This window comes from Thermobia domestica, chromosome 9 (genome assembly GCF_964235325.1).
Source record: "Thermobia domestica chromosome 9, izTheDome1.hap1.1, whole genome shotgun sequence".
NCBI lineage: Eukaryota > Metazoa > Arthropoda > Insecta > Zygentoma > Lepismatidae > Thermobia > Thermobia domestica.
Genome location: NC_137462.1, coordinates 217,874,413 through 217,895,685, shown reverse-complemented (window position 1 = coordinate 217,895,685; position 21,273 = coordinate 217,874,413). Strand labels below are relative to the sequence as shown.

Genomic DNA, 21,273 nt, shown 5'->3' with positions numbered 1-21,273 from the left:
TGGTGGTCTTTCTATCACATATCCACACCTGTTGAAAGCAAACATAATCAAAGGCTTGATCTGCTGTGTGTTGCTGTCTGCAGTACTATCACCGCCTATATGATATATCCAGAGTGTCCCACCTAACTCTGCGATTGAAATAGTTTTAAAGCGAAAAAATGTGGCACATCCAGTTGTGCAGGAATGTACCCATGTCAGCCGGCGACAAACTTCTGTGAGACGCAAGTGCCCCCAAGTCCCCCATCATAGGGTCCCAGGGGCCAACTTCAAAATTTCAAATAGCACCATCGGTCGAGTTATATTTATTTCGATAAATCTTGGAATATGCAACAACGCATATCAGAAATATTTACTATATGGAATTTCAAAATGGCCGCCAAAAATATCTGCACCGTGACATGAACAACGTGCACTTTTGGCTGCCATTTTTAAACCAGTGCTTCATATAGCAAATGTTTCTTATAGGCAGTGTTGTATCTATCCAGAGGAATATCACCCGCCCCCTGTTCCCATTTGAAATGTTGCGGTTGGCCCCTCGAGCCTTATGATGGGGGCGCTGGGGGACTTGCTTCTTACAAAGTTTTCTTGGCCCTTGACATGAGTGCATTCCTGTGCAATTGGATTTGCAACATCTCTTTCCGCTTCGCAGCAATTTGAGATCACAATGTTCGATGCCATGTTAAGACACAACATATATTTGTGGCGGCCATTTTGAAAAACATGCTTCATATTGCAAATATTTCCTATAGGTGTTGTTGCACATTCCATGATTTATCGAGAGAGGTATCACTCGGTCCCTGTTGCCATTTGAAAGTTTGAAGTTGACTCCTGGGGCCCTATGATGGGGATCCTGGGGGCACTTGCTTCTCACAGACTTTTATCTTCCCCTGACATTGGTATATTCCTGCACAACTGGATCCGTCACATTTTTGTTCGTTTCACAAATCTTTGAGGTCACAAAGTTTGGTGGGACACCCTGTATATTCCCACATACGACCCAACCATGACAAATGTTCACTACTTCTATTATCGGTTTTTGGCTCAACCCAACCATTTCATGTTCCCCGACTTGACATTGCCTCAATCACTCCAGCATTGATGCATTCCGAGTGATGCCTGTTGCCGGAATTTTCTTTTTGTGAAGCGAGTGGCCTAACTATATTAGACTTGTCTGGATGTTCATGGCCAGTGCTGCCAACTTTGGAACTAGTTTTTCTTTTCGACTCTAGGTACGTCGGTTTCCTGCATAGTCGGTGCTTCTTGTTTTGTACATTCTAATATGTACAGCTCGTGATCAAATGTGGCGCATTATGGCCAACTCCGTCTTTTCCGTATTTTTCGTACTTCTGTTTTTTCTATTTTCTGTTGTTAGATTGTACACTGATTATACACGCCAGATCTTATGTTCTACATGACAGGTTGACACTGAATATTGCACTCACTTCATAAAATGCTCTTTGCAAAACATGTACTTTTCATCGCAGTTGGCAACATTGTTAACCCCACTGGTGGCCTTCATTTGTTCCCTATTGTGGCAAGTCTCTTTCTACACATCACTTGTCAGCATTGTATTTTGCCGTGCCCCCCTTTTTTGCGGAGTTTGCACTTTTCCCCCTTTGTCCAACCTTGCTGTTTCCGAACTTCCACCCCTCATATTTCTTGAACCTATTGCTATGGACAGCTAATTTTTTGGGAATGCTCATCTCTGTTACTGCTCTTTCAATTGGCATAGGTCACATCTTTCACTCCAACTATCATTTTCGGAAGGTTCCCTTGTCAGTGACTATTGATTTGCGAGCCCTCGCTCATATAGGCGAAAATGTTGCAAAATACTTGCAGAACATCCCCTTGTAATAAATGCTTCGAATTACCAGTCACTGTGTATATATATACAAGTGGTACATCTATAAAACTGCACAAATCAAGTAAGTCTAAGCAGCTTGTATTGTAGTGTAAACTGTATCGAATTGTTTGTTGTTTTGGCGAGTGCTATGATTCAGAAGATCTAAGTATTTTAAAAGCCTACCTAAGATTATAAATAGTCTATATTTTAGAGTGTATGAAAGACTAAAAAGTATGTTGAAAGTAAATTCAAAACTCTGATACTTATGTGATTAAACTTTCCTCCTGATCCTCAAAAGGTTACGTTCGTCGATTTGTTGTACTTTGTCAAAATTATATCTATCAGCGCTCAAACAGATTTTCAATACCATAAAAAGGGGCGGATCAAGGACGGACTTCTGGGGGGTGGTGGGTTGTAGGGAAGAAGTGCCGATTATCACACCCCTTCCTAATTCCGTACCCCGTTGGATTTCGGCCGGGGAGTGTTGCACTCTGGTGTTAACACGTGTACTATAATCGGCTGAGGTATCTACTCCAGTAGACGGAGTTTCGCCGCGCTGTGTGCAGGTGGAAGAAAAGTACGAGCTGTTGTAATTTTGGTGAAGGCCAAAATATTTTGCAAGATTGTCGTCAACGATATATTCTGCAGTGAAAGGTATGATATAATCATATAATTAGTGCATAAATGGTATGTGTAACTACCTAGTTATAGTGGAAAGTGTATATTGCGAAGTGGATACCAAATGTGTAAGTGGTAGAAGTAGGCGCCATGTTAGCATGCCCACTTGTGCCGAATATCGCACCCTGCATATGTTCCAAATACCACATGGGTGCGATATTACAAATAGCACTTTTCACCTTAGAATGATGTCACATAAGACTGTACAGGGCATGTTCCGTGTGGGTTGTGCCGAACAGGATATAGATAAGCTAGTTTCCATTAGGTTAGGGCGAAAACCAACTCTTGGGTACAATCTGGAAAGTGAATTAGTGAAGTATTGTGTAGATATGGAATCTGTGTTTTTTGGTTTAACGGCCAAGGATATCAAACTTTTAGCTTTTCTACTCGCCGAAATCAATTCCACATCCATTTCCAAAGAACCATTAGTCAGCTGGTGCTAAATGGTTTCGTGGCTTTATGACTCGCAATCCGAAGCTCACTCTAAGAAAACATCAACCGACAAGTCTTGTTAGAATTAAGGGGTTCACTAAAGAAAAGGTTAATGCATTTTTTGATATATACGAACCACTGGTTGACATTGTGCATCATGACCCAACAAAAATTTACAACGTTGACGAAACAGGCCTTACCATCGTCCAGCACAAAACAACAAAGGTGATTGCTCTTAAAGGGAAAAGGCAAGTTGGTTCAGTTTCGTCCGCGGAACGTGGTTCCCTAGTCACAGTGGTTTCATGCATGAGTGCGTTAGGGCATATTGTACCACCCCTTATTTTATATCCTAGAAAGAATATGAAGCAAGAACTTCTGGATGGTGCCCCTTATGGCACAATCTCTCATTGCCACAGCTCAGGCTGGATACAAATTGATAGTTTCCTTAAATGGTTCCAGAAGCAGTTCTTAACGAACGTCAGACCCTCCAAACATAATCCAGTTATTCTTATTCTGGATGGCCATTACTAACATACGTGTAATGTTAGGTTGCTTCAATTGGCACGCGAGAATGGTGTTCACATTTGTTCTTTGCCACCACACACGACACATAAATTGCAACCTCTAGACAGAGCTTTTATGCAACCTCTGAAGACATATTATGCGCAAGCAATAGAGACATGGCTCAAACATAACAAACACAGAGCAGTTACCCACTACGAAGTTGCAGCATTGTTTGGAGAAGCTTACAAAAAGGCTGCCACAATTGAAGTAGCTGCCAATGGATACCGAGTGACTGGTCTGTATCCCTGCGATCGCAATATATTTCCTGAGCATGAATACATTGCTGAAGCAAACGAAAGTCAGCAAGGAAGCAGCAAACGGAGAGACTGTGGCTTCCACACACGTGAGAACACTTAGGCCTACATCACCAACAGAAGACCCCAATAAATCTACAGCATTAGGCCTGCATGAATCACCTGCTGCTCACTCTTCAACGACTTTTGAAGGCTGTTATTTAGGAAACACCGATACGTTCAACCAGTCTTCGAATTCTTCAAATGGATGCACCTCCAGTGCATCGTCGCTCGTCTTACCATCGGGTGTAAGCCCAGTGCCTCATCATGTGCCTAATCCTGGTAGGCCTATGTCTAGAGGAAGACGAGGTGGTTCTACTACTCTTCTAACAAGCTCACCATACAAAAATAAACTCAGTAAAGATTTGCAACGCGCATCTCAAAAAGGAACAGTCAAACAAAATGAAAAGAAAGAAGCAAAGCGAATTGGAAAGGACACACGTTCGTACACAGAATAAACAAACGTTAAAGAAGGGGAAGAAAACACGGGAGAGAAGCCCTGGCATAACCAGTGATGAAGATTTGGATATGTCTTTTCATTTAGTGTCAACTGATGAAGACAGTGAAAATGAAGACTGAGAATGTCCTTATTGTAACGGAACATTTTCACGTGACAAAGGAGGCGAAAAATGGATCCGTTGTATTCAGTGTAGCTCTTGGTGGCATGAGCTATGCACGAGTACTCACGACTACAAGCAGTTTGTGTGTGATTTGTGTTTGGAACATTAGAATAATCACTTTCACATTGAATTTGACGTGAACACTGAACTGCATTGGCGGCATTGTTTTTTTTTATTTCGCCTCTTCTTTAACTACATCTTTCTAATGTTTTTTCAGAGCATCCATTCCATATTTCATTGAATATTTCTAGCTTAGTTTGTAGGCCTATGCAATTTCGATGTTTCATTTGTAATTTGTAGCACACATGTAGGCTATTCTGCAATGTCCATGTTCCATTTCTAGATAATTTGTACAAGAATGTTACATGCTTTAGAATGAAGACCAAACATGTTTTTTTTTTTTCATTGTAGCATGTAAAAGGCCTTAATAGTTGTAGCATATTAACATGTAAGAGGCCTCTGTTTAATTACATGCCTCATTATAACTTCTTGTTCTTGTTTTCGGCAACAAAGTCTTGCACATTATGCCCTTACAGAATATGTTCTCAATATCGCACCGGGGTACGATATTATGCACACTTGTTTTCAACTCGGAAAACCGTAGACTTTTGTTACGTTGTGTACAAGTATGTAATGTATTGAAATCCATTCTAGGCATCACACGAGTTGGCAAACACTCCATCCTTTGCCTTGTCCTTGTTCTGTTTTCATTTTCAACTATTTCTGCTTCGCTACGTACGAAAAATAAAATGGGAGCGATATTCGGCACCTCTCCCCTAATACTACTATTTAGAACTACTTTTAAGAGCTCCAAACTCTGGGATGGGTTCTATTTACATATAAAAGAAGGTAGATTTCTCTTCTGGAGAGGCAGACACCCCTATCGGCCCCTAGATCCGCCCCTGCCATAAATTCTTGCTACTCGCCTGCTCTTTCTTTGTTTGGACTCTTATTCCGAAAGGTTTGCTTCTACGTAATGCAAGTTTTGCGTTGTAGTTTGTAATACTCGACATAGCAGCTATAATTGAATATCTCGGTGCGAGAAAGGGATAGCTCCAATTGCGGATTTAATTCACAATTCAACAAGAAAACTGTTAAAAGGCAATTTATTTTCATTTAGCCTCCAAACATTTTGTAAAGAAATGTTGTATTATAGGAGTAAAACGTTTCTCTGCAATCATTTTGGATTCTAAAGCAGTGTAAATAGATTTCTAATAATATTTTGTTTAAAAGGTCAATCATAACCAGATGTAAAATTGGAGCTGTTCCATTCTTGCACCGACGTCTTCAATTAAATTTTGCGTTGAGTTGCGTTATTGTCTGCAAACTTTGCGATGCCATTGAAGAAATTGAATCTTTATCCGCGTTGGGCCGCATTTTGTAACGTTGCATCTACTCAACTAAAAATCTGCGATTTGATATGCAATTTAGTTTGTAGAGCAGTTATAAATGAATTTTGGAAGTTTTGCGTTGCGTTTCCTAAGGCAACTTTTGCGGAGGCAGCTACAAATCAATTCCTCCTGTTCTTTCTAGTTATTATGAAACAAGACTCTCACGTATAAGCGTACCTATAGTTAAAACCGAGTCGTCAAATGAATGAATACTTTTAAAGCACGAGATTATTTGATGGTGATGCAAAACAAAATACATTTATAGTCTTTCATATTGACGGATGTATTTTTATTCTGTACTTTTATATTAAATAATTTAAAAATATGAAAGAAGTCATTAATTTTATAATAAATAATCTGGCATATGTGTATTTTGTTAACAAAGCAAACTATCATTAAAGCAATTACAGTATATTGTGTTGTTTTAGCTATCTAAACGATAGCTGGTTTCAGTATTATTAAATTTAACACACCGTTATATTCTACTGAACAGATTGATACTCTACACCGTTTTATACGAAGTTTTATTATTTCATTAGCATATTCTACTTTGTTTTTCACTTAGTATATTACCATTTACCTTGAAAAATAATAATATTGAAGTTCAATAAGAAATCTTTCAAGCAAGCTGTAAATCTATTTGCTTACAAGAAAATATAAATAAATTTTAAATATCATTGAATTTTTAAAATTATTTTTTATTATAATCAGAAGGAATGAAGGTGTCGTCGGGTTTTCCCTAACGCTGATTTGGGCGGAAAACCATTTTTGATCGTGCCAACATCAAACACAAGAAAAAAAATGATGGTAGGGTTATGAAATGGCGGAGTTATGTCAAGAGTAAACAAAGTATTTATATTGGCTGCAGTTTCTGGTAAGAAATTATATTATATATAACTTTCTTTTTACTTAATTTATTATGTTAAGAGGTAAATGATAAATGCATGCAAAAGTCAAATATAATAAACAATATTTTTGAAATCAAATTGCGTTAGAGGAAGTACGATTGTCATTTGTTTATATTTAGTCTGTGCAGTGTTATCTTGAGGTGATTGCGGGCGTTGCGGGAAAGCTGTTACGTGTTAGTGAGCTGATCATAGTTCAGTAGATTACTTGTGAAAAAATAAGGTAGATAGGATAAAGATGCAGGCAACAGTAGTAAGTCAAGGTGCATTGCAAGCAGTACAGTTGGAGGCAGAAGGAAATCCTGTAGTGATGAGTATAAAAAGACCGTTTGATCCAGTGGCGCATGAATTAGACGCTTCATTCCGTCTTACACGTTTTGCAGACTTGAAAGGATGAGGGTGTAAAGTCCCTCGGGAGGTACTTCTTAAACTCCTTGAGGGACTGTTGCAAGATGAAAGTAATGTTCAGGATGAACATTCACATTTTTTGCACTTGACAGCGCCAAAGGTTGGAATTGGTATGGACTCCTCTGTAACTCCCCTAAGGCATGGTGGGTTATCATTAGTTCAAACAACAGATTATTTGTATCCTCTTGTTGAAGACCCATACGTTATGGGTAAAATAGCTTGTGCAAATGTTTTAAGTGATTTATATGCAATGGGTGTAACTGAATGTGATAATATGCATATGATACTAGGCGTGTCAACGAAGATGACTGAAAAGGAACGTGATGTTGTCATCCCGTTAATGATGAGAGGTTTTAAGGATACCGCGTTAGAAGCTGGAACAGATGTAACAGGTGGACAAACTGTGATTAATCCATGGTGCACAATTGGAGGTGTGGCATCTAGCGTATGTCAGTCTAACGAGTTTATAGTACCGGATAATGCAGTAGTAGGTGATGTTCTTGTCCTAACAAAACCATTAGGTACCCAAATTGCTGTGAGTGCTCATCAGTGGATGGATCAACAAGAAAAGTGGAATCGAATTAAATTAGTTGTGTCTGAAGAGGATGTACGCAAAGGTTACCTACGCGCAATGGATTCTATGGCACGTCTAAACCGCACAGCAGCTCGATTAATGCATAAGTATAATGCTCATGCAGCAACAGATGTTACAGGATTTGGTCTTCTGGGACATGCTCAGAATTTAGCTAGGCATCAGCGTAACGAAGTTTCATTTGTTATTCATAATTTGCCAACGATTGCTAAAATGTCTGCTGTGGCAAAAGCTTGTGGTACGATGTTTAAGCTACTTGATGGGTTTTCTCCTGAAACGTCTGGTGGTTTGTTAATTTGTTTGCCAAGAGAACAGGCAGCTGCGTATTGCAGAGACATAGATGAAACTGAAGGTTATCAGGCGTGGATTATTGGTATTGTGGAGAAAGGGGATCGCACCGCAAGAATTATAAGTAAACCTCGTGTGATTGAAGTTCCAGCAAAGGAAAAGGAGGGTTCGCTGTGGTAGAATGAAAACCCCTTGTGCTGACTTTCGTTCAATAAGGCTTTCCATGATATAAAAATGTATTCTTGTTACAGTCTTAATCTGTTATAGTCATTAGTGCTATGTTTAAAATGAAGATTCATATATTTTTTTCTGTGTTAATTACGTGAAGATTTTTCAAAATGTTCTTGATTCCTTGTTATTTAATTTTTACGTATTCATGTTAATTTGCTTAGTTTACAATTCAATTTGCCATGATTGGTTATAACGTAATGTTAATTATTACTCTAAAATAATTTCCGTTTATTGATGAGTTTGTCAAAGGTTATGGGAAAGGATTGGGAATGTAGCAATGAAAATTTAACAAGAAGTTGCACTTACATTGACACACGTCCATTATGATAAGTAGTTATGTGCCATTAGCTTTTCATGTAATTTTGTGATATACAGTCACGTAAACTTGATCTTCGTCTATCCATCTTATGAACGAATGTAGACAAAAGTAGTTTGTAGAGTTGCATTCCTTAAATAAGCAAAGAGCTATGCACATATTTTTGCAGTATTCCAAAACACTTCAGATAAGTACGTAGGGTTTACTGTTTTCTTTAAATTGTTAAGGAAGCCTAATCCAGCAATTTCAACACTGAATCACTGTTCGTTAGGTTGATATAACAACTGTAGTTAGCACTTAACGTTTATGCATAATATGATAACAGTTTTATAAACTTAGCATTATAAATTTCATGTATTCTGTTAGTGAAAATCTATTCAGTATATAGGCCTAGATAAGGGAAAATATTAATAGTACTTATAGGGGAGGCATTAAGGTAAACTTTTTATTTTACTTAAGTTTCATTTGTACTTGTTAAGACTTGAATTATCAACTAGATAAGAATGATTAAGAGTAGGGAAATCTGAATATACACAGATCTTACTCATATGATGGTAATCTAGTTGTTATAGTCAAGTGTTAATAAATTTTTCATAAGAAATAAAAATCTCAGCTTGTACATGCAAACTTATTTATTATGCATCAAGTATTCGCATTCACTGCCTAATTTTAGGTGTACAAAAATGAATATATAAAGGGAAGGTTCTGGAACGCAGGTCCCCAATATAGATTAGTAACCAGGTTGGTACCTTTCTGTACCACAGCACAATCTGTAATTCACACAGTATTGCCGAGCGAGTGAAGGCGGGTTAGAAGCCCCGCAGGGCACGTTGTTTTGTATCATTATTGCAACTCAGTGAAGGGGGGGACCAGTGTTCTAGAACCCTGCCAATATAATATTTGTGTTACACGCCCTGTTGAAAGATTTGACAGTGTGGGTATAGAAAGAAAGGAAGGATTTACTTTATTTGACAAAAACTGCGACCAGATGATGCTGCAAGGCGGTATAAAACATGTACCGGTATATATTAAAGTATTACTGAGTATGTGTATGTTCTTCTTTACTTATTACACACCGAGGTCTTAAACGGGGAAGATTACATTTAAATGCAGTTCGGGCTTACTAGTCAGATGTGTATTTGGTTAGTGTGCTACTCCTAAAAGTGTCAATGATTAAATAAAAGATTTTCAGTCGGTTCTGCTAATAATACAGCCGTTTATTACTACCATGTTGCGGACGAGTTTGGTGAAGTATCGCAGAAGACCATCATGGTAGTTCGATTACGGTATATTCTTGTATAACATAATATAATGTAATGGTTTTTATGTTTTCTATATGTTCCATTAATGTTCATTCCTGTAGAAATTCGTTAAGCTAATTGACGTGGACTAGAAATCGTTATTTATACATGAAATCGTGCTTCATTTCTGTTAATTAACGTGAATCCTTGCGTGTAGTGGAAACAGATTGTTGTAAGTCAAACTGAAAAGGTAATATACGTTTTACTAGTGTCTTGCCATCGAGCGATAATTTGACGTATTAGTTTATAATTTACTGCAAGTGAAACCATTGACTCAGGATTCTCAAAGAATGAATTGTTCCCGCACTTAATCTCAATATAGGAGAAAATTTTAGATTTTTAGAAAGTTATTTTCGTATATGTTGTGTTTAGAATTCATAAAGCTCGACCTAAGTACTGATAATGTTAGCTTTATTAAATCTACATCAATAAAGTTTGTATCCATGTAATTAGCTTTTGTTAATCTTTACTGTAGACGTTTCTGCGACCGGTTTGTCACTTCTGCGGGTACGAGTTTTTTTTTTTTTTTTTTTTTTTTTTTTTAATTATGTTTGAAAAGCACATTACCGTTAACATTCCTAGAATATGCAACAAGATATTATCTAAACTATCCTCTTAATTACACTGAATCACACTGAAGGTTTAATGATGTGTGATCGTAGTTTTCTTATTCACTTGAGTGGCCTACTTCTTAGTGGGTTCCAAATTCAGGGATAAGAGTTACACAAACTGAATATGGAACCCAGTAAAAAGGACGCGACTCAAATGGAGGGCGAAAGGAAACTGCTATCATTAAGTTCATTTTAAAGTAAATAATTCAAAGTGAGCAAGTAATTTGTTCCACAGTGTAGGAGTGTTAGTGGCAATGTAATTCTACAACCAGCGTTAAATTCCTTTAAGAAGTCGTGTTGTAGAAAGCGACAAGCCAGTCACTGAGTCGTCTACGGTATAGATTAGCAAAACAGGTGCTTAGATGAGTACAGACTTTATTAATGTAGGATAAGCATCCGATTAGATCAGATCCATTTGTCCATATGCAAGAACATACTTTTCTTATTTCGTGGGTCAGATTCACGTGGATTGAGTATTTAGAGCAAAATATGGTTCAGTGTCTGAATACAGAAGGTTTCGTAATGTGTGCACGACAAATTATACTATACTTCCACTAACTGTAACTTATGAGTATTGGATTATTGAGGGTGTTAGTTATATGTATTTTGCATTTAGGCTTATTTGTTTTATTTTATTTCCACATCTAAATCACCACTTTTGGCAGCAGTTGAGCCTAAGTATTTAAAATTTTTCACTTCATTCAATCTTTCTTGGAGCTTAACTTTTCCATTTTCTTCTCCGTTAAACTCAATATATTCATTATTTTTTTTTTCTCTTAACTTTTAGGCCTCTGTCTTCTAGAAACTTCCTCCAACTCTCTACTTTGCTTTCAACTTCTTCGCTATCAGTATTCCATAATACAGTATCATGGATAATCATGATAACATACACAAGGAGCTTCATCACTCACATCTTGGGTTATAAGATCCATGGCAGTGTTGAACAGGTATGGGCTTAAGGCTGAGCCCTGGTGAAATCCAATCTGAGGAGGGGTTTGCTGTGTTAATCTTGGATTATTTTTACATATTTCTTTGGCACTCGTTTCTTCCTCAGACATCTCTTTATTTCGTGACATGGTACTTCGTCGTGGGCCTTTTCCAAATTTATAAAGACATATGTGATCCTTTTTGTTTTTCCTGCTTTTCCATCGTCTGCATTACGTCCCGTACTGTGTCTATACCTTCTGCCTCCAAACTATTTCGTGCTTCTACTGATATGTCATCTCCCGTCTTCATTTACTTTGTTTTCTCTGTTTCTTCTCAAGTTATTCTTGGTGCTATTCTAAGATTTGGAGTTTTATCGCTGTAAACTTTCGTCGGATTTTCTTCATTTAAAAGCTTTTCGAAATAACTAACGCATCTCTCTCTCTGATCCTATCTTCATCGGCAAGCACCAAACCTTGTTCATCTTTAATTTGCCTACTATGCGTAATGTCGTTTGTTGCCTTCTCTAGTTTTTGCTACTCTGTATAGCTTTTTAACTTTACCTGGTATTTTACATTTCATCTCAAGCTTGTGCTTTTCCACTAGCTACTAACTTCTTTGCTACCTTATTAGCTGCCTTCAATCTGTCCCAGAAACGTTCTACTATCACGTCTCTTTTCTTGCAGGGGGACTTTTTCCGCAAGTTGTACCCAAAGTTTTCTCTGCAGCCGTCAGTATGATCCTGTTGTTTAATCTCCACCATTTTTGCACACCCTCTTCTTGCAGGTTTACATTTTCCATAACACATTCTTTGAACGCTCCCCTTAATATCTCCTTTTTCAGCACCATATTTTAGCCTCCTATTGTATCTCTCCGGAACTTTCAGTCTACGCTTATCATTCTATTTTGCGTAGACCACATTTTCGTCATTTATTACTTTGCAGTTTGTAATTTCCTTGAGATATTGTCTTTTGATACCAAGTATAATTATTTTGACCAGGGTCGATTGATTTAATCAGTCTGATTTAAATCACTTGATTTTTTAAATACAGATAGTTGATTTACATCAAATTCAGAAATAAATTAATTTAAAGTGAAAATAAGTCAAATCCCGTTTCTCTTCTGTTATTTCGATTATGGAATATAATCATAATACAATGAGCCTCGAATGTATGTACAGCACAGTATGAAAACAAGGTTTTATGCAGAGGATGATTAGGAAAAATCTCGTTTTCTTCTCTTCGTATTCTAGGGTTTTTATATCATTAACTATTCCAACGGGGAAATCACCATGGGCATTTGAGACGAAAATTTTTTTGTGTGCGCGTCTGTTTGTTCCCAGATAATAGGGGCATATTTAAAGGGATCCAATCCCCTTTCCGAAACTTTTTTTTTTTTTTTTTTTTGGAAGGTTTTATAACTTTCAGCGAAATTTATGTAGTTCGTGCTGCAAGCTAGTTCCGATGTTTTAAAAACATGCTCCTGCCACTAACTTTTGTGGGAAAAACAAACTCATGTTGATAAACGTTGCTGTACTTTTTCCTTACTAAAGAAACATTGTGTGGGGTTGAAATAGGTTAACGATTGGGGATTAATTCAAAATTAAACCCCAATACTTTCACTTAAATGGCATAATTAACATTTAATGCTAATGTTGTTTTCTTCAGTTCGCTACTTATAGGAGGAGCAAGATTTTATTTAAATACAAAAAATTATTTTTAAAAAAATCTTCCCTGATTTTGACTTTCTTTTCTACTACTTTTGTAAATCAAAAGATATTCCTTCCTCGTCTAAAAACTGTAAATCAGTTCCGTCGCAGAGTCCTTTCTTTCTCTCGCCCTAGCCACCGTGTATTCTTTCAGTTCCTCTACCGACTTGCCCATTAAAGTCATCAATCTTAGTTACTTTCTCTTTTGTCGGGTTGATGCAAGGTGCATCTTCCAAATTCTTTCATGATTTTGGCTTTTTTTTTTTTTTTTTCTCCTCGCAGCCTACTTCCGGAGCATATGCGCACACTACGTTGATCATTTCGACCCTGCAATACGTTCAACGCTCCTATTCACATCTATTTCACTATCCTTCAGTTCACTGGAAAGAGCACGATTGCGTTACCATACAGCAACCTCTGTACGCATAAGATTCCCAACTTCCTTCTTTCCATCCGATCAGTAATATCTCTTCCTCATCCGTTCATCTTTCGACATGTTACCACTCTTACCTTCACGTGGACTAGTTTCTTGAACCGGGCCCATCCTCGACTCGATAGCTCTTGCCCATTTTTCACGGAAGTTTAGTGAAGCCTCTTCGCGTTGCTTACGGAGTACGCCTTATCGTTTTCCGAGGCTTTATATAAACCGGAGTAATTATTCCAAAATACAACTTTAAAACTTGTTGGCGTGGAATCACGACACTACCTTAATGTTGGAGGAGATTATTGTTACCAATTACATTGAAATTCAACTAGAAATAAGGTAATTATTATTAAATCAAAGTTCGTTAGAGTTCGTTCATTGCTTCAGGCGTTCTTCAACGCATGCATTCATGACAATACAAAACATTGCTTTTATTTTTCATTGTAGCGAAGCAACGTTTTCCTAAAAACGTTAATGTGGATAATTTTAGGTTTACCATGTAGTTTCACTATTTTACAATGTAATGAACTACAAAACTTACGATCAACATGCGTCAGTTTCTCTGTTTAATAAATACCGTAAGATTATTTTTTTTTCTGCCTTTTTTGATCGTCCATATAAAGGCTAGTTAACATTTTGTTCATATTTTCCCGTCAGTATTTTGGCTGTAGTGTATGGTGCTCTAAGATAACCTGTGCCTTTGTACTGATAGGTTCATTATTTAACTTGTATTTTCGTGCGATATACTGGTTGAACTCGAAATAGTATCTTAATCAGATTTAAATGCCCTGCTGTAAGCACATAATGACATGTTTATACAGTCTGGTCAAGACATATCATAAAAATGAAACGAAGTATGTATAGAGAGAAATGTGTAATGCAATATACACTGCCGGTCAAAAGTTTCCGGACAGGTGATTCAACTTACATTTTAATGAACTAATCATTATACATTCGATAGGGAAAGCTACTAAATCGATATATTTTGTTTGTGTAAGTCTCTTATAATGTCTCATGAGCATAATAGACGTCTTTCCTTTTTGTAACGTGTTTACATATAGTAAAAATGAAAGATTATTGATCTATTGTCAAATTGGCGATTATCTTAATTAAAAATAATGTGATCAAGATCACGAAATAAGTTTGCCTGATCGAGGTACGGTTAAACGTTAGTAGTTAATTCCTTTTTATAGTTGCCTCTGGAATATAATTCCATAGTATACAGGCCTTATCAGACATAAATAATGTCAGAAATCTACGTTATTAGTGAACAATATTATAAGACGTACAGGGACGTTTTGAACGGTATTGTGTGGATTTTTTTTTTTTTTTTTTGTCTCTTCTGAGTGTTTGTTGCCATTATTGTTAGAAACCATGGGCAGAGGTAAGGTCTTAAGTGAAGAGGCACGCGTTGGAGTTATTGCGAGTCATAATGTGGGCTTTCCTGCAGGGTGGAAAAAAATCATGATTTTTTTAAAAAAAATCATTTTTGTTGATTTTTTTGATTTAAATCGATTTTTTTGATTTAAATCAAATCTTTCTCCTCGTATAATACAAGTCGCGAACTGAAGAAAAAGCATTAGGAATTAGTATTAAATGTTAATTATGCCATTTAAGTGAAAGTATTGGGGTTGAATTTTGAATTATTCCAATCGTTAACTCATATCAATCCCAAACAACGTTTCTTAACCCTTTTAAATTATGGCTCCTTTTAAAGGTAAATTATAGACTTTCAGTCAAGCAGCTACAGCATCATCCCTATTTACCCTAGGATCATGTTACATACATCACTCGCTTTAAAATAGAACAGCTTTTGAAACGGTAAGATTCACATTTCCCTATCATGTCCCTGAAACGAGAAATTTTGAGAGTAATTGCATTTTTTTAACTTTTTTTTTTTTAAAAAAAAAGATCCCGTCTGGATTTCCCTGTGTTAACACAGATCTCAAAATCAACTGGGAAATACTAAGGGTGTACTAAATGTGTGCACAATATTTCAAGCTTCTATTTTGAGTAGTAAGGGTCAGGAAACTATTTAACAATGAGCTAAGAACATCTCCACAATGCCCTAGAGGACGCGGATGTAATATAAAAATTTCCTCAGACATCCTTATTTATCCTAGGATCATGATTTGTACATTATTCTCTTCTGAATAAAACAAATTTTCAAACGGCACCCTTGAAATGTCTCCATATATCTGGGGCGGGTAAATCAGGAAAAAAAGGAATTTTCTTTTAAAAATATATTTAAAAATTTTTTTTACCTCTGTGGACCCCTCCCCCTGTTTTAAGGCAGAGATCTGAAACAAATCTGAAAAATACTGAGGGATGCACTGAGTAAATATGCAAAATTTCAATCTTGTAAGTGCAGAAGTAAGCCCGCGAAAAATAATATTCCCCAAATACTCCAGATTCCCGTATAAAACAGGATCTGAGCTAACAGTTTCCTGAGACATCCCTATTTATAATAGGAGCATAGTACGAACATCATTTTCTTCAGAATAGAACAGCCTTTCAAACGGTACCATTCATATGTCTTCATCTGAGACGGGAAAATCACGAAAAAAGCTATTTTTGGTTAAAAATATCCTTTTTTAAAAACATTTTTGCCCCCTGTCTGGACCCCGCTGTTTCCACGCAAAGATCTGAAAACATCTGAAAATTATTAAGGGGTGCACTGAAGGAGTGTGCAAAATTTCAGTCTTCTGAATGCGAAAGGTAGCCCGTCAAAAAATAATAATACGCATAACAAAAAATATCTCTTTAAATTTATGACGTCATCACACACTATGCCTCAACGCAGAAAGGCGTGAAGGCATATGTAACGTGTTCTAAAAGCCTTCAGTCTTGAAGAAAACTAAGTAAAAAGCCTTATTGGTACTTTTCTAACTGAATAATGAAGACTCTACCCTATCACCTAAAAATAGTAATTTAGAGTTTTAATTTAAAAGGTTAAGCATTAAGGAAAAAGAACAGCAACGTTTATCAAAATGACACATTTTATCACAAAAGTTACTAATATTTGGCAGGGGCCTATTTTTAAAAACTCTGAACTAGCTTGCAGCATGAAATACATAGATTTCGCCTAAAGTTATAAAATTAAAAAAAAAAAAAAAGTTGGAGAGGGGATAGGACCGCTCTAAATACGCCCTATTATCTAGGAACAAACACACACAAAAAAGAATTTTCGTCTCAAATGTCGATGGTGATTTCCGCGTTGGAATAGTTAACGATTTTAAAACCCAACCCAATGTTACGAGAAGAAGAAAGCAGGATTTGCTCCGTTACCTGCTCAGAACGGGATTTCCCCTAATTATCCTCTGCATGACACTTGATTTCATAGTATACTGTACATTTGAGTCTCATTGTATTATGATTATTAACTTCCATAATCGAAAACACGGAACAAAAACGAGATTTTACTTATTTTCACTTTAAATTAATTTATTTCGGAATTCGATTTAAATCAACGATTTTTATTAAAAAAATCAAGTGATTTAAATCTTGATTTATATCGTGATTTAAATCAGACTGATTTAAATCAATCCACCCTGCTTTCCTGTCCGTCAAATACCTTTCAAACTGAAGTAGACTTCTTTTATTTTTGGTGATTCCATCAAGCGTTTTCAGTGAAGACGAAAGAACATGGAGAAAAATTGAACTGGAGGGTCTCACATTACGTCACGTACAAAAGATCGTATTATTGTAGCGTTTAGCAAAAGAAATTTGAAGCTTACTGTATCAGAATTCCAATAAGAATTTAATCGTATCATCGTACAAATATTTCAGTTATTACTGTGAATCGACGTTCGAGAGTAGTGGCACTCTGGGAAAGAGTTGCTGTGCAGAAACCATTGCTGGTTCAGTGGAAATTGTGCTTCCAATTTCCACCGGAACTCCCATCACAATTTCCACTGAACCAGCAATGGTGGCCCTCCTACGAGCAAATTTTAGTGGATAAGTTGACAAATGTAAGACTACTGATTGAAAATTTAAATGTTTTAATATATTTTGCTTTTCTAAATCATACAAGTTTTTAAAACATATCTGTCAGGTGTTCTCTAAAGTACTGGTGTTTACATTGTAAGATGTTACAAAGGCTTACAAATATCAAATGAACATGAACAGGAAAAAAAAAAAAGAAGTAGTAGTAGTAGTAGTAGTTTATCGTACCGTACATTTAGTTATGTTTAGACCATACGGAAGCAAAGTCAAGTTTTGAGTCTTTATTTTGGTTTTCTTAACACTTTTGTGAGAGAGTTTGTACTGTAGCGTGCTGGATTGTGTTATAACCTCCGAGATGTCAATTTCACGATCAATTTTTGTGAGTGAAACCCAGTATTTGCATCCTCTCACGCGGATTTTGATTTTGGCCAGTAAATCATGTGAAGTCCATTGAGAATGCATAAATTTGATCCATGCATCAAGTTATAATATGTCAATGTAACACTTCTTGCACACACAACTAACATAGATATTTTATGCAGAGCTTAGAATCCGATCAGTTGTAAATTAGTTATATTTCAAGGAAAGAATATGCATCACTATTTATATGTTATGCTACAATCCCTGTTATCGGGCCGCGGTGGCTCAGTGGTTGAGCGTTCACCTCTGGAGCTTGGGGTCCAGGGTTCGATCCCAGCCCCCGCCAAGTGAACTTTGTGGTGGACAAACACCGTGTGCGTGGGTTTTCTCGGGGTTCTCCCGTTTCCTCCCACTAGGGCTGTGCGATATGTCGATATATCGATATCGTCGATATCGATATCATCTTATATCGATAATCGATATCGCAAAAATATCGATGTCGATATATCGATATCGTCGATATTCGATATCGATATCCGATATCGTCGATATTCGATATCGATATCGTCGATATTCGATATCGATATCGTCGATATCGATATCCGATATTGTCGATATTCGATATTGGTGTTTCACACTTCCTCGAAAAAAATGCGGCGGGTTTTGCTTTATATATATAGTAGCTGCATTTGCATTTCTTAACCGAATGAAACCAAACTGCACGATACTCGTATGAGGCAGAAAAACGCCCCGTTTCATGAGTCAAATTAATGTAGGGCTTGGGGACTATGCTTCCCAACATTCCATGTTAATATTTAATTTTCTCTTTTGACTTCATTTCTTAACAGAATGAAGCCAAATTTACAGAGGATTAGTATGGGTTAAAAATTTGGTTCCTTTTGATGATAGTCGAAATCGGCGGCGGTGGGGTAGGGATGTTTCTACGTCTACTTAATCCACCTAAATATTGTGTATTTAACTTATATTATCGGCTACACTTCTTCACCGAATCAAACCAAACTTTGTGCAAAAATTGTATTGGGCAGAAATGATGTTCCTTTCGAAGATAAAGCCAAAACCAGTGCAGAGCCGGGGAGCTATGTCCTCCAAAATATTTCTCATCATTAACATGGCTGCATTCCTTAACCGAGTCAACTTGATATCCTCACTACAATTAATGTTTGTGCTGTATTGCCATTGCGAGTGAAAAATCAAATGCCAGTGCTAAAATTTGCTTAAATCTAAACAGACAGGGAAACAAGAATTTACTCGTTTTTTGTGCAAAGTAGTATTTTTCCGTTTATTTGTATGTGGTTACTAGATGAAAGTTGAGCCACATAACTCAGCCCACTGAAACAAAGAAAAGCCTCCATTCTGTCATTTCACTACACAGACCTACATATTCTGTTTAGGTAGTATTAACACTTCCCTATTTCTTTGGATTTGCTTAAATATTAGAATATGCATTATTAGGTGCACTGTTATTAGGAATGACTTAGAACCTTTCTAAATTGATTTCATAAGCAGAACTGAATAATGGTATAAGACGTAAGGTTTAGCCTAAATTTAATAAAAACATGAACACTTTTAGATATGAGTTCGCTCAAAACCAATAACAAGAAACCCCTTAAGTTCATGTGGGAGATGTCACGTCTTTGCGTAAAGCTTTTTAATACGAAAAGATTATCAATTTAATAATAACATGAAAGAGATCTCGATTGATCGCGTGCTTTTTTTTAATTGGATATTAAAATAGAGTCCAAGTGTTAAATTTGTAAAGCCAACGGATTAACTTAGAAGAACACAAACACATACATCACACATACAGGGAAAAATGAACAATAACTGTCTTGTTTAGAAATATGCCTATTAGCACTGAGTATTCAACTAGAAATGTATGATGCATTGAAGTTCATGACACTGCTATTTTGGAACGAGCTCTTTTGTTCATGGAAAGAAAATCAGTTGTTTCGCATGTTCTGCACTAACTGTAAGTGAAGTATGAGCATCAGTTATGATATTGCATCCACAACTAAATACTCTTTCCGATAGAACGCTGGTACCTACACAAATACTTACGAGCCAGAAGAGCTAATTTTGGAAATTCACTGTCATGAGATTTCCTCCAGTGAAGGAGGTTTTCTTCCATATCTGTAGGCAGTGGTGCTATTCTAATTTTTGGTGACTGGTGACTTTTATATATATATATATGAGAGAGAGAGTAGATGGATACATAGAAAGATGTCTCTCTCCAGTGGCGTAACTAAGGGCTTGGGAGCCACCCCGCAGACAACGTGGAATGGGGCCCCTTTTCTACGTCCTACATCACAATTTGGGGGCCCCCCGCAATGCGGGGTCTGCGGGGCCCTTATTTACGCCCCTGTCTCTCTCCCTCTCTCTTAGGAAGCAAATCATACAAGATAGATAAAGGCAAATTTTTCACTGGATGCTACAAGTGACAAGTAGAGACCTACACAGCAACCCAATATAAGGTGTTGTGACAAAATTAGGTAACACTGCGAATATCTTGGAAACGAATTATCCAAAATAGATGTTTGTCAAGAAGTATTGGAAACACCTTAACCCAGCAATGGATCAACAATATGTATGCGTTTCAAATGTAAATAACCCTCACCACTGCACTCATGTAATCCCAGTTTTCATTCTTGATATCTAACCAGCCCATTTGAAATTAAGAAAAAATCGCTTATACCTTATTCTGAGAGATCATATATCTAACCCTGTAGCTGAAAGAATTTCTAAGAACAAAGCTAAACAAACTGAAACTTGCTCGTTCTTGGGTATAACTGAATAAAATTTACTGTTATGCCTGGGTGTAACAAACGGTTTAGCAAACTCGAAATATATTAACAACCGGTTCTAGCGAACCGGTACGAACCGGCTGAATAGCACCATTGTCTATAGATGGCACTGAAAGATATGCATCGATTTCCTGTTGCAGTGAGGCATCAAATAATTAGCACAAAAGAGAAACGGGGATTCCCCGATTTTGCTTTTGTGGTCGGGTAGGTCGTTCGTCCATATCTGAAATGAAATGAAATTTTTGAGTATTACGTTCAACGATTATGCCGGTTAGGCTAAAGGAGACAGTGATAATGAGAAATGAATGAAACTGGTGAAATGAAGAAAGTGGGAGGAAACGGGAGAACCCCGAGGAAACCCACGCAACGGTGTTTGTCCACCACAAAGTTCACTTGGCAAGAGCAGGGTTTAAACCCGGGACCTGATGCACCAGAGGTGAACGCTCTACCACTGAGCCACCACGGCCTCTATCGTCCATATCTGGATCAAGTATTGTTTGTGCGTGAGCTTAAAATACAACACACGCACGTGTCATGATATAGAAAGAACTTCTCTCTTTCTCTCAAACGCATACTGCCACACGTGCACATTCACAAATGCATATACATGAAATAAA

General features: G+C 37.0%; 1 protein-coding gene and 1 pseudogene across 1 annotated transcript in view; both read left to right on the top strand.

Annotated features, from left to right (window-relative positions):
* Positions 1-6,482: 6,482 nt before the first annotated feature.
* Positions 6,483-21,273, top strand: part of LOC145660600 (uncharacterized) — an 80,831-nt gene continuing 66,040 nt past the window's right edge. Inside the window, exon 1 of the mRNA XM_081725861.1 lies at positions 6,483-6,695. The gene's annotated coding sequence lies outside the window, so the exon portion shown is untranslated. The remainder of the gene's footprint in view (positions 6,696-21,273) is intronic.
* LOC145660599 (inactive selenide, water dikinase-like protein pseudogene) lies at positions 6,838-9,180 on the top strand (annotated as a pseudogene).